At 48.3% G+C, this 9,212-nt stretch overlaps 1 non-coding gene across 1 annotated transcript; it reads left to right on the plus strand.

Annotated features, from left to right (window-relative positions):
* Positions 1 to 4,953: 4,953 nt before the first annotated feature.
* Positions 4,954 to 5,036, plus strand: TRNAL-UAA. Its single transcript has one exon. It is a non-coding gene; the product is annotated as a tRNA-Leu (tRNA).
* The last annotated feature ends 4,176 nt before the right edge of the window (positions 5,037 to 9,212 follow it).

The raw sequence follows: 9,212 nt of genomic DNA on the forward strand, positions 1-9,212 counted from the left end.
CTCAATCGCCTCATTTCCCCTCTGGGTTGATTCTGAGAGTAGTGTGCTGCAGTGTTTCCTAAGTTATGACCCCTTAAGGGATGGAGTTCTCTGTTGAGCCTTTGTTTACCACGGCTAGTCCTCTGTCACGTGAAAAGTCAGCCAAAAATATGCAACACATACGTTTTTCTAGTGTGATTTTGGAACGCCCTTAATAGAGCCTGGTTTACACATGTCTGGTGACCAATATATGCTGAAATTCAGGCATTGAGAGCAGGGCTGGAAGGGGTTTTCAGAGTTCATGTGCCTCAAGTCAGGATCAGCCAGGTTTCTCTCTCTGCAATGACTGTAGAAAAACTCTGACTGACTGCATCAGGCAAGAATAGATGAACATGCACTGAATGTCTCATTTACATCAGGTCCCTTAATGACGCCATGATTTGGGCACTCGGCATCGGAGGCATCAGTACCACAGTGCTGTGATCCTCAGTGTGTTCTTGAGTTTTCTTTTCTGCACAGCTGTGACTCATTTTCTCTGTGTTGTAAGTGATGGTGTTTGGAAAAGGCATGGAACAGCAACAAGGAGAGATGTGTCCATGATGGTATCTTTCACAAGATCTGGTCCAGACTGAACAAAGGTAAAGCCTTGATGACCTACATGTGCATCCTGTCCAGAATATCTATGGGAATATTTGAATGTGGGTAGGTGATGACTTCAAAATGCTGAAACATCACCATTCACTCCAGACATCTCATTATGAGCCCGTTCAGAACCAAAGAAGAAACAATGATGTGAAGCCTAGATACTTTGAACCCTCAAGATTAATTTTTTGAGAAACTAACTGTTGTCCAAGAAATATTTGTGGAAAATAACTGGGAGAATAATTTAGACTAGCAATAGCTTGTGGAAAATTGTAAACAGCTGGGAGATCATTCCTGAGCAGGAGAAAGTAGACAAATCCATTATTTTCTATGACTTACTACTTTAGCTCTGGTGGCTGCATTGCTTTCAGTTTGAGGGGGTTTTGTTGTTTCTTTTTGAAAGAACTTACTCAACAAAGAAAACATATTTTCCCTCTGGGATAAATAACCTCCTGTAATTGCACAACTCCACTGGTTTTTAATCCAGTCTGTGTGCCCACAATAAGTGGTCTTTGGTTTTCTGGCCAAACACCAGTATTTGCAAGCTTCACGGAAAACCTTTCCTCTTGAGCTACAGAGCACCATAAAGTTTGTAGTTCCACAGGGGCTGACTTGAGCCAACGAGCAGCAGGGCATCATGTCAAATTCTGCAGAGTATAAGCTTTCACCCACAGGAATACAACATGTATTTTCTTGCCATTCTGTAAAAAACCCCCTCCGAATACAAAGAGAGGCTGGCTTGATTTCCTGAACTGCCTCTCAAGAGGGAGGAAAGATAGGAAGGAAGAATGATCTTCTCCTGTGCTTGCTTGCTGGTTTATTCTTAAACCTACTGAGGACCAGTTAAATAGTAATGCTACCCTGGTCGACTTGTCTTTTTGTCAATGAACTCCAGCTACTCTCAAAATGTGGTAGTTTACAGTTGCATGTGGGACATCAATAGTGTATTTAAAACCTGACAAAGTCCAAAGAGCTTCCTCATTAACTGCTACATGAACACAATACAGGAGCCCTGTTGCTATAAGCAGCATGAATTTTCCCCCCAAAGCCTGCTGTGCTAGGAGGATCCAAGCTGCCATCTCTCACTTAACCTAAGATGACCCTGCTAAGGCTGATCTGTGGCAAACATTTGGGTCACTTAGTGCTCGTGATGGTCATAACCCACACACTGAACTGCTCTCACAGCAGGGGAAGGGCATAAGAGGAGCACAGAACAGAGCCCTGTCCTACTCTTTCTCTTTTCCAACTAGCGTCTAAAGCAATGATACGGAGATTGTTTTTGCCCCTGCATCAGTAAAGTGGAGAAGTTTTGGCCTGAAATCTCTTAAAGTGCTATTTTTACTCTGCCTTGCTCATAACTTCAAGGGTTTGGATTTTTTCTTTTTCTTAATTACCAGTCAGCCACTCTCCAGCTGCAGTATTAACATGTGGGATGGTGGGTGTCTCCAGTGGCGATTTAAATTAAACACAGATCTACTGAATAGAGACCAAGTGCCGGAACATCTCTTTTGGAAGGAGAAAAGGTGAGAGGAGAAACTGCTTTCCAGTTAACATTGCCAATGTATTTCTGAAGCAAAGGATGACACCTTTCTGACTTCAGGACATTATTAATGTCTTTCTCTTACAGAACATGTGTTCTGAAAACCTATAGCTATGTCACCTTCAAGCTGTCATTTCATGGGGATACTGCAAGCGAGGTACAGCCTGCCTGGCTTGGGATTGCATAGGAGACATCCAAGACACTACAGGTAATTCAGCTGATGTTACAACCCCCCCAGAGGCAAAGCTGACTCCAGACCCAGCGAAGTGCCAGCCAGCTCTCTGTGCAGGTTTGCAGGTGAAGCCGAGCAACCTCGCAGATGATGCACAGCCATGGGAGACCCTGGGAAGCATCTGCTTGGGGCTGCATTTTTAAATACAGCCAAGTTGTGCCAGTGACCCCCTTGGATATGTGTTGCGTTAAGTTTGAACCGGGCAAGGGAAGCTGAGCTGTGCCCACGCCAGTGCCACTGCAGACTGCACATGGAGATTGTCCTGAAAGTTTGGCAACAGCGATACAATAACAAGCTGATATCTCATTGCTCTGTGCCTCATCCAAGCATCCCTGCGGCAGCACAAATGCCAACCAGGGTGTCAGCAGCTAGAGGGCTCTGGAAAGGCTGAAGGGGCTGAGGGGCTTTGGGAGGAAGGGCAAGCAGTGCCCAGCAGCAGGCTCATGCTCAGGCTGGCTGCTGGTCCCTCAGCACAGTTTGTTTGCGTGGCTTCCTCCTAGCTCAGCTTCCTCCTAGCCCATGGGTAGGCTCAGCTCCTAAAATGGGTGCAACTGGGCTGGTAGCCAGGCAGGCACTGGAGGCTGTTTCAACACAGAGATTTATGGTGAGCTCAGGGAGGCTTGGAGGGGGTTGTGGCTGGGAGAGGGTGGTCCCTGGAGAGAGCAGCAGATGCATTTTGCAGCCCTTGCTGTTCTGGGCCAGCATCTCCTTTCCTTGCCTGTGCTGGGAGGATGCCACAGAGCAGGAAGTGTCAGTCAAACCTGCTCCCTTACACATCCATACCTCTCCCCCCACGCATGCCTTAAACCTGTGCCAGAGCACAATTCCACCACTTTTTTCATCCCTCAGGCTGCCAATTCAAGTAGCATTCCCAGCCTGGACCCAAAGGGTTAAGGTGGGATGTTAGCTTCAAAGATGGACTTGCTGGGTGCTATGGGGATCTGAGCAAGTGTGGGTCATGGATGTCCTTGCGGGCAGGTCCCTTCTCTCCATGCTGTGAAGAGCAGATGTGGCATAAAAGCTTCCTTTCAGAGAGGGCATGATTAATCTTTGCTTCTTAGAGGATGACAAATATATTATATTTGCCGACATGCACACACATTCTCTTTGCCTGATGGGTGACCCCTGTCTTAATGTCAAGCGTGCGAGATCCAGCTCTGTAAACGAAGAGGAGAGCTTTGCAAGCTCATTAATGCTTTGAAGTCACTCATTAGGAGCAGATTCCTCGGGAGCTGGTGAGCACAACACCCTTGGTAAGCATGGCTTCATTTGATATTAATGCGGGTGCTGCAGCTGGAGGCATCCAGGGATGCTGAATTGCGATTCTGCACACTTGGACCAGCATAGTAGATAGCTGTGACTGTAATATGAAGGGCAAAGGGAAGCAGGGAGAGTTGCTGTCCCCTCTTGGCACCTAAGGGGGTGAATTTTCCTCCTGGCAGGATTTTTGCATGTGAATAGGTTGTTCCAGTCCTCTGCTGAGCTGAGGACCTGCAGCATCCTCTAGTAGGATGTCTGGGGTCCTTCTGCCTTGCTTCCTAGTACTCCTGAATTATCTCTGGAGGCCGGGGTGACCCCTCCTGACTGAAGAGCTCTGTGTCACCCTCTTTCGAGACCTGGAAACACTTCTGTTTCTGGCCAGTGCCTCTCACCTCTGCAGCCACCCGCAAGCCCTCCAAGCGGCTCAGCTACCCCAGGGCACAGTCGTGAGCAGTCCCTGGGGAAGCGAGGAGGGAATTGCTCTCATCTTCAAGCAGGACAGGGCCAAGACTGCCAGGCCAAGCATGTCTCCAGCAGACAGGATCCTCTGGTGAAAAAGCCTGACCAGGTTTCTCTGTGTGATAGCATCCCTATGTGAAGGTGCTGGCCTGGGAAGAGTGAGGATGGCTGAAATCAGAGACAGAAATTATCAGGCTCCTGTGGCTGAAGGGCTAAAGACCTCCTGCACACAGGCACATGGGGGCTGTGGGTTTGAATCCCATGTGATTCAAGAGAGGCTTTTGTGTTTGGTTTTTTTGTCTTTTCCCCAGATGGCAGAAAAAAAGGTGTACCTCACCCCAAAGGAAACAGAAAGACTCTCCTGCCCCACTGTCTTTCCCAGCTAAATGCCCTAGTAGAGTCCCAAATGTGGACTGGAGGAGGTGAGGAGTGGGATGTGAGGTGCAAGGACAGTGCTTTAACCACATGGCGTGTCTGGCTGAGTGCTGTCGGGCTGTCAGAGCTGCTCCCTTCCCCCTAGGCACCCGGCAGGGTCAGGCTGAGACCCTCCAGAGATGCCTCTCCTGCACCAGGGTCCCTGGAGGTGTTATCACAAGTGACCATGGTCCTTGCACAAGGACCTAGCGTGGCACACAGGGGCTATGCCATCCTCCATGGCCCACGAGACCTGGTGCCTCCCAATGAGATGTTCCACCAGTTTGCTGAGGACATAAAAGAAAGCAGTGAGGAGGAGAAGGTGTCGCTGGGCTCGGGAAGTGTCTTGGGTTTGGACCTTGAGGGCTTGGTGAGGTGTGTGCCCTCCAGAGGAGGAGCTGGTGGGCCAGGGGAGAGCTTACAGCTGACCAGGATGGCCGAGTGGTGAAGGCGTTGGACTTAAGATCCAATGGGCGCATGCCCGCGTGGGTTCGAACCCCACTTCTGGTAGGAACCTCCTTTTTCTCTTGGTCCAACCCCCCCACCCCAGCTTTTAGAGCATTGGTTCAGAGCAGGGATGGGAGCTCTGGGCCCTGTGCCTGGGAGCTGAGGCCATTCAACACCCCAACGTGAGGACCCTGGTGGGACTGAGCCACCCTGTTGTCCAGGCTGAACATGGAGAGAGACATGAGCTGGTCCCTCTGGCACACAGGTTGCGGCTCTTGTCCTTCAAGCAGGGAGTGCCGAGACAGTCGTGGGCTTGAATCCCACACGCTCCCAAAACAGCAACTTGTTTTTCCCATGGCAGAAATAGCAAAACCTGACTACCCTGAAGGGGGAAAAAGAAAAGGTGTTGAGCTCTAAACAGCTCAGGCAAGTCACAAGTGGAAACCAGCGCAAACAAGTGGGTTCAGGGAGATGGGTTTGTGGTTTGTGGAGACTGCTCCACACTGGCTTCTCTTGCCAGCTCTGTTCCTTGACCCGAGACCCACCGCTTGGCTCATCCAAAGCACTATTTGGCACTCCCCAGGGGGATTTGGTGGTGTCACAACCCCTTGGAGCAAGCCAGCGTGGCAGGAAGGGGTTCCTGATGCTGCTGGTTAAATTTGGGAAATGCATGAGAAACCGAGAACTGCTCCTCTGCTGCACAGCATCGCTATGCCATAGTCTGTCTTGGGTTGGTACCTACAAATGCTCGCGAGATTTTTTGATCCCTTCCTTGTGTGCATGGATGGACAGCAGATATTTCCCTCAGTAAAGGGTTGGCCTGCTGGACCCGCAGAGATGCTGTCAGGTTTTCGTTTGGCTGCTTTGCTCCAGCCTGAGGCCAATCGGAAATGTCCTACTGCTGGGACATGATTTGAAGTGATGGTGTTAATTTGGTTAATTAGGATTCCTGGGTAGCATGCGCTTCTTGCAAATCAGCTTACCATTGTAGTATCGCTGCAAAGAGTTATTTGCTGGTGCATGGGGTTATGTATGAATTTATGATTATGAGGTAGGACCATTAATTTCATGTTTGTGACAGATGATAACAGCTCAATTAAAAGTTGCATGTTAAGATCTTTGGCTCTCTCTGATATATGGGAATCAGTCGGTGGCCTACATGAAGGATTACAGGGCCTGTACGAGTGGTCATACAACAAATGGGGCAGGACCCAGAGGAGAGGACATGGGAGGAAGTACTCGGCTCCTCTCCCATTTGATTAGTGCTGGGAGGGAAATTTTGTGCATATCCACTAGAGCTGGCTTGTGGCAACTAACCTCAGTTATTAAGGGATGCAAAGAATGACAAATACATCTCTGAGAGTATCCCAGGGGGTCTAAGCAGCACTGCGGGTCAAGTCTTTTGCCTCTGATGGCTTGGAGTCAAAACCCTGTCCAGTTCATGTGTCAAAGGCATTTGGTGGCCTCTGCTGAGTTCAAAGCTGAAATCTCCTCATTTGAGCTTCTCTGTTGATCCATATTCTCAGAAACCTTGTGGTTTTTCCACCCCAGGGGTATGGGCTCTAGTCTGTTCCTATCCCTCGAGGATGTTTATCTACTTTGCAAAACTATTGGGCAGCCAGAGCATCATCTGAGGGCACCAGGAGCTGAAATAACAGCCTTTGCATTGCACAGCCTGCCGGAGTCGTACGGATGGCTGGGGCCAAATGTTAATTTGACTCAGGACTGAGATCAAATGGCAGAGCCATGTAAGAACGTGGGGCTGGAGATTTGGGGACTGAAATAGCAATGAGTCCAGTGGCCAGGGTAGGTGAGGGCTGTGGAGGGCTGATAAAGAAACTGCCTTCTACCAGGTCACGGCTTTCTTCCTTCTCACCCCATATCCTCCAAGTGTTTGACAAGCTAAAAAGAGCAGCTTGCCCAATATCCATTTCAGTGTATCATATTTATTAAGATGGTTACTGCAGGTTAAATATCAATAGTTTATTACAAATGTATTTATTATAGATTAACTATGCAGAATGCACATCTGTTATGTTGTGGTTAAAAGTAAACCTCAGTGAAAGGTTTTTAATAATGAATTTTTGTTGAAGTAGTGTACAATAAGTATCTTTAGCAATCTTACTCTCAATTTCACAAGACAGTTTTATGGTCAATAAATACCTAGAGATTATTAAAAACATATTTATCAAAGATTAACAGTGATGAAATAGATACAAATCTAAGCTGTTAAGCTCAATACGCATACTTATAATAATCAATTCCTACATTAAAACACAATAACTGCCTTGTTTAATCTAAATGAAATGGGGTTTTTGGGATCTTTGTAAGTGCCATCTTTTGCTGTGTGCTCCTGCTTGCAGATCTCAGATTAGATGCTGGGACATTTGTACTTAAAATACATCAAGTACTTAGGTAAAAGCAAAGCAATCCTAGAATAACTCAGGCTGTTTCAGGAACCAGGATCCAGCGCTTCAAAGGATGTAGGTCAAAGCCAGTCCACACGCACCAGAGCAGCTAGTCTAGCTTGCCCCAGCTCTGTATCCCTGAGATACCCTCATAGCCAGTCCAACCTACAGCTCATACCACCACCTTCAGCCACGCCACCTCTAGGACTGGGAGTCTGGAGCAGCAACTCTCAACTTCTTTAAAATCACAGATGCACCCACACTGTTTTGGATACAGAAAGCTAGCGCCTGTCTTGTATCCCGTTATCATCTAGCACTTGGAGGCAGAGTGCTAAAATGAGCTAACTGTTTAGGAGGTAAACAAAATGTTATTGTTTTACTCTTGTAATGCTAGTGTTATAATCGCTGGCTGGTGGGTAACGAGAGCTGGTGCCTCTGCCTGTGCCTCTGCCTGTGCCTCTGCCTGTGCACCTGCCTGCAGGTGCTGGGACCCGTGCCCCAGACACTCACTTTTTGTGAATAGTGTCATGGGCTGGCTGGGTGCCTCCTGGGGCATTGGTGGCCTTTGGACCGCAGGAGGACTCGGACTCCTGAGCCCTCCTGACAGCAAGCTGGAAACCCCACGAGGCATCCCTCAGCTGGGCTGGATCCAGTGCCTTGTCCAGCATTTGGTGATGGTTTTATCTCATTTTTGGGCTTGCACTTCTACATCTGTGAAGCTCAGTGCCCAATCTTGGTGAGGATACAAATCCAAGGCACCCAAATTCAAGGAAGACGGCACACTGTGTGTCTGGGATATGGGCTGTGCCATGACACAAGGGGGCTGTGTGGGTTGTTGACTCCAATATCTGTAATGTATTGAGGGGTATTTGCCTCTTATGATGGCAGGATCTCAGAAAACAGTCTGAGAGGGGCAAACATCACCCACACTGCTGCTCAGCAGTATGTCAAATATATGATGATTTTCCATCTCCCAATTGTCTGTTGATTTCCTTCCTTTATGAGTTTGAAAACCAGGCTCAGGCACTGCCTTAAGGGATGCTACCTGCACGTTTCAGATGCTATTGAGCAGTTCTGTGTGCACGGGACTGCCAAGGAAACCCTTCAAAGGCAGGGAAGAATCATGATGAAGGCAGCTGGGCAGCCTTGGGGAGATGGAGGGACCTATTGGAGAGATGGTGGTTTTGAAGAAATGGGGAGATTCTGGCCTGTGTCATCTACCTGTTCTCATATACCTCCCGTCCTAGTATATGGAGAAATATATATGTGCAAATATCTTTCTCTGTATCTCCTGGTATATGAATCCCATCTGTGCTCATGGCACCAGTATATGGTGCAAATGCCTAGCTTTGAGGGATGTGTTTCACTAAAAAGATGACCCATACAACCAAGGAAGGTCTTTCTGTGCCTAGCTGGGTGAGGGCAGTGCTGGCTCCATTGGACGCTATGGGGATCCATCGTCGTATTTTGGCAAGGTTTAGTCTGCATGATGCCTCCAGCAACTGTCTGTCACCAGCAGCCCCTAACTTCACTTTTTGTCCCACCTGGGGAAACATGACCTGAGCAGCTTAGAGGCTTTGTGTGTCTCCAGTGCAATCACACTCTCCTCCGTGGACATCAGAGAAGTTATATCTGTTTACACCCTAAGTGTGTTTGTCTCCTGTATGTGTTCCTCAGCCCACCCGCCCTGTGGAGGATGCTTAGCTGGTAGGGGGGGAGTTTTCCATCTTAGCAGAGGGCTGCAATTACAGAGGTGACCAGAGAAAAAAGACAAGTGGGCACGCACCACTGCCTTTAATAGAAGGCAGTGATTCTTCTGGGCTCCAGAGTA

Source organism: Fulmarus glacialis, unplaced genomic scaffold (genome assembly GCF_000690835.1).
Source record: "Fulmarus glacialis isolate BGI_N327 unplaced genomic scaffold, ASM69083v1 scaffold5067, whole genome shotgun sequence".
Taxonomy (NCBI): Eukaryota; Metazoa; Chordata; class Aves; order Procellariiformes; family Procellariidae; genus Fulmarus; species Fulmarus glacialis.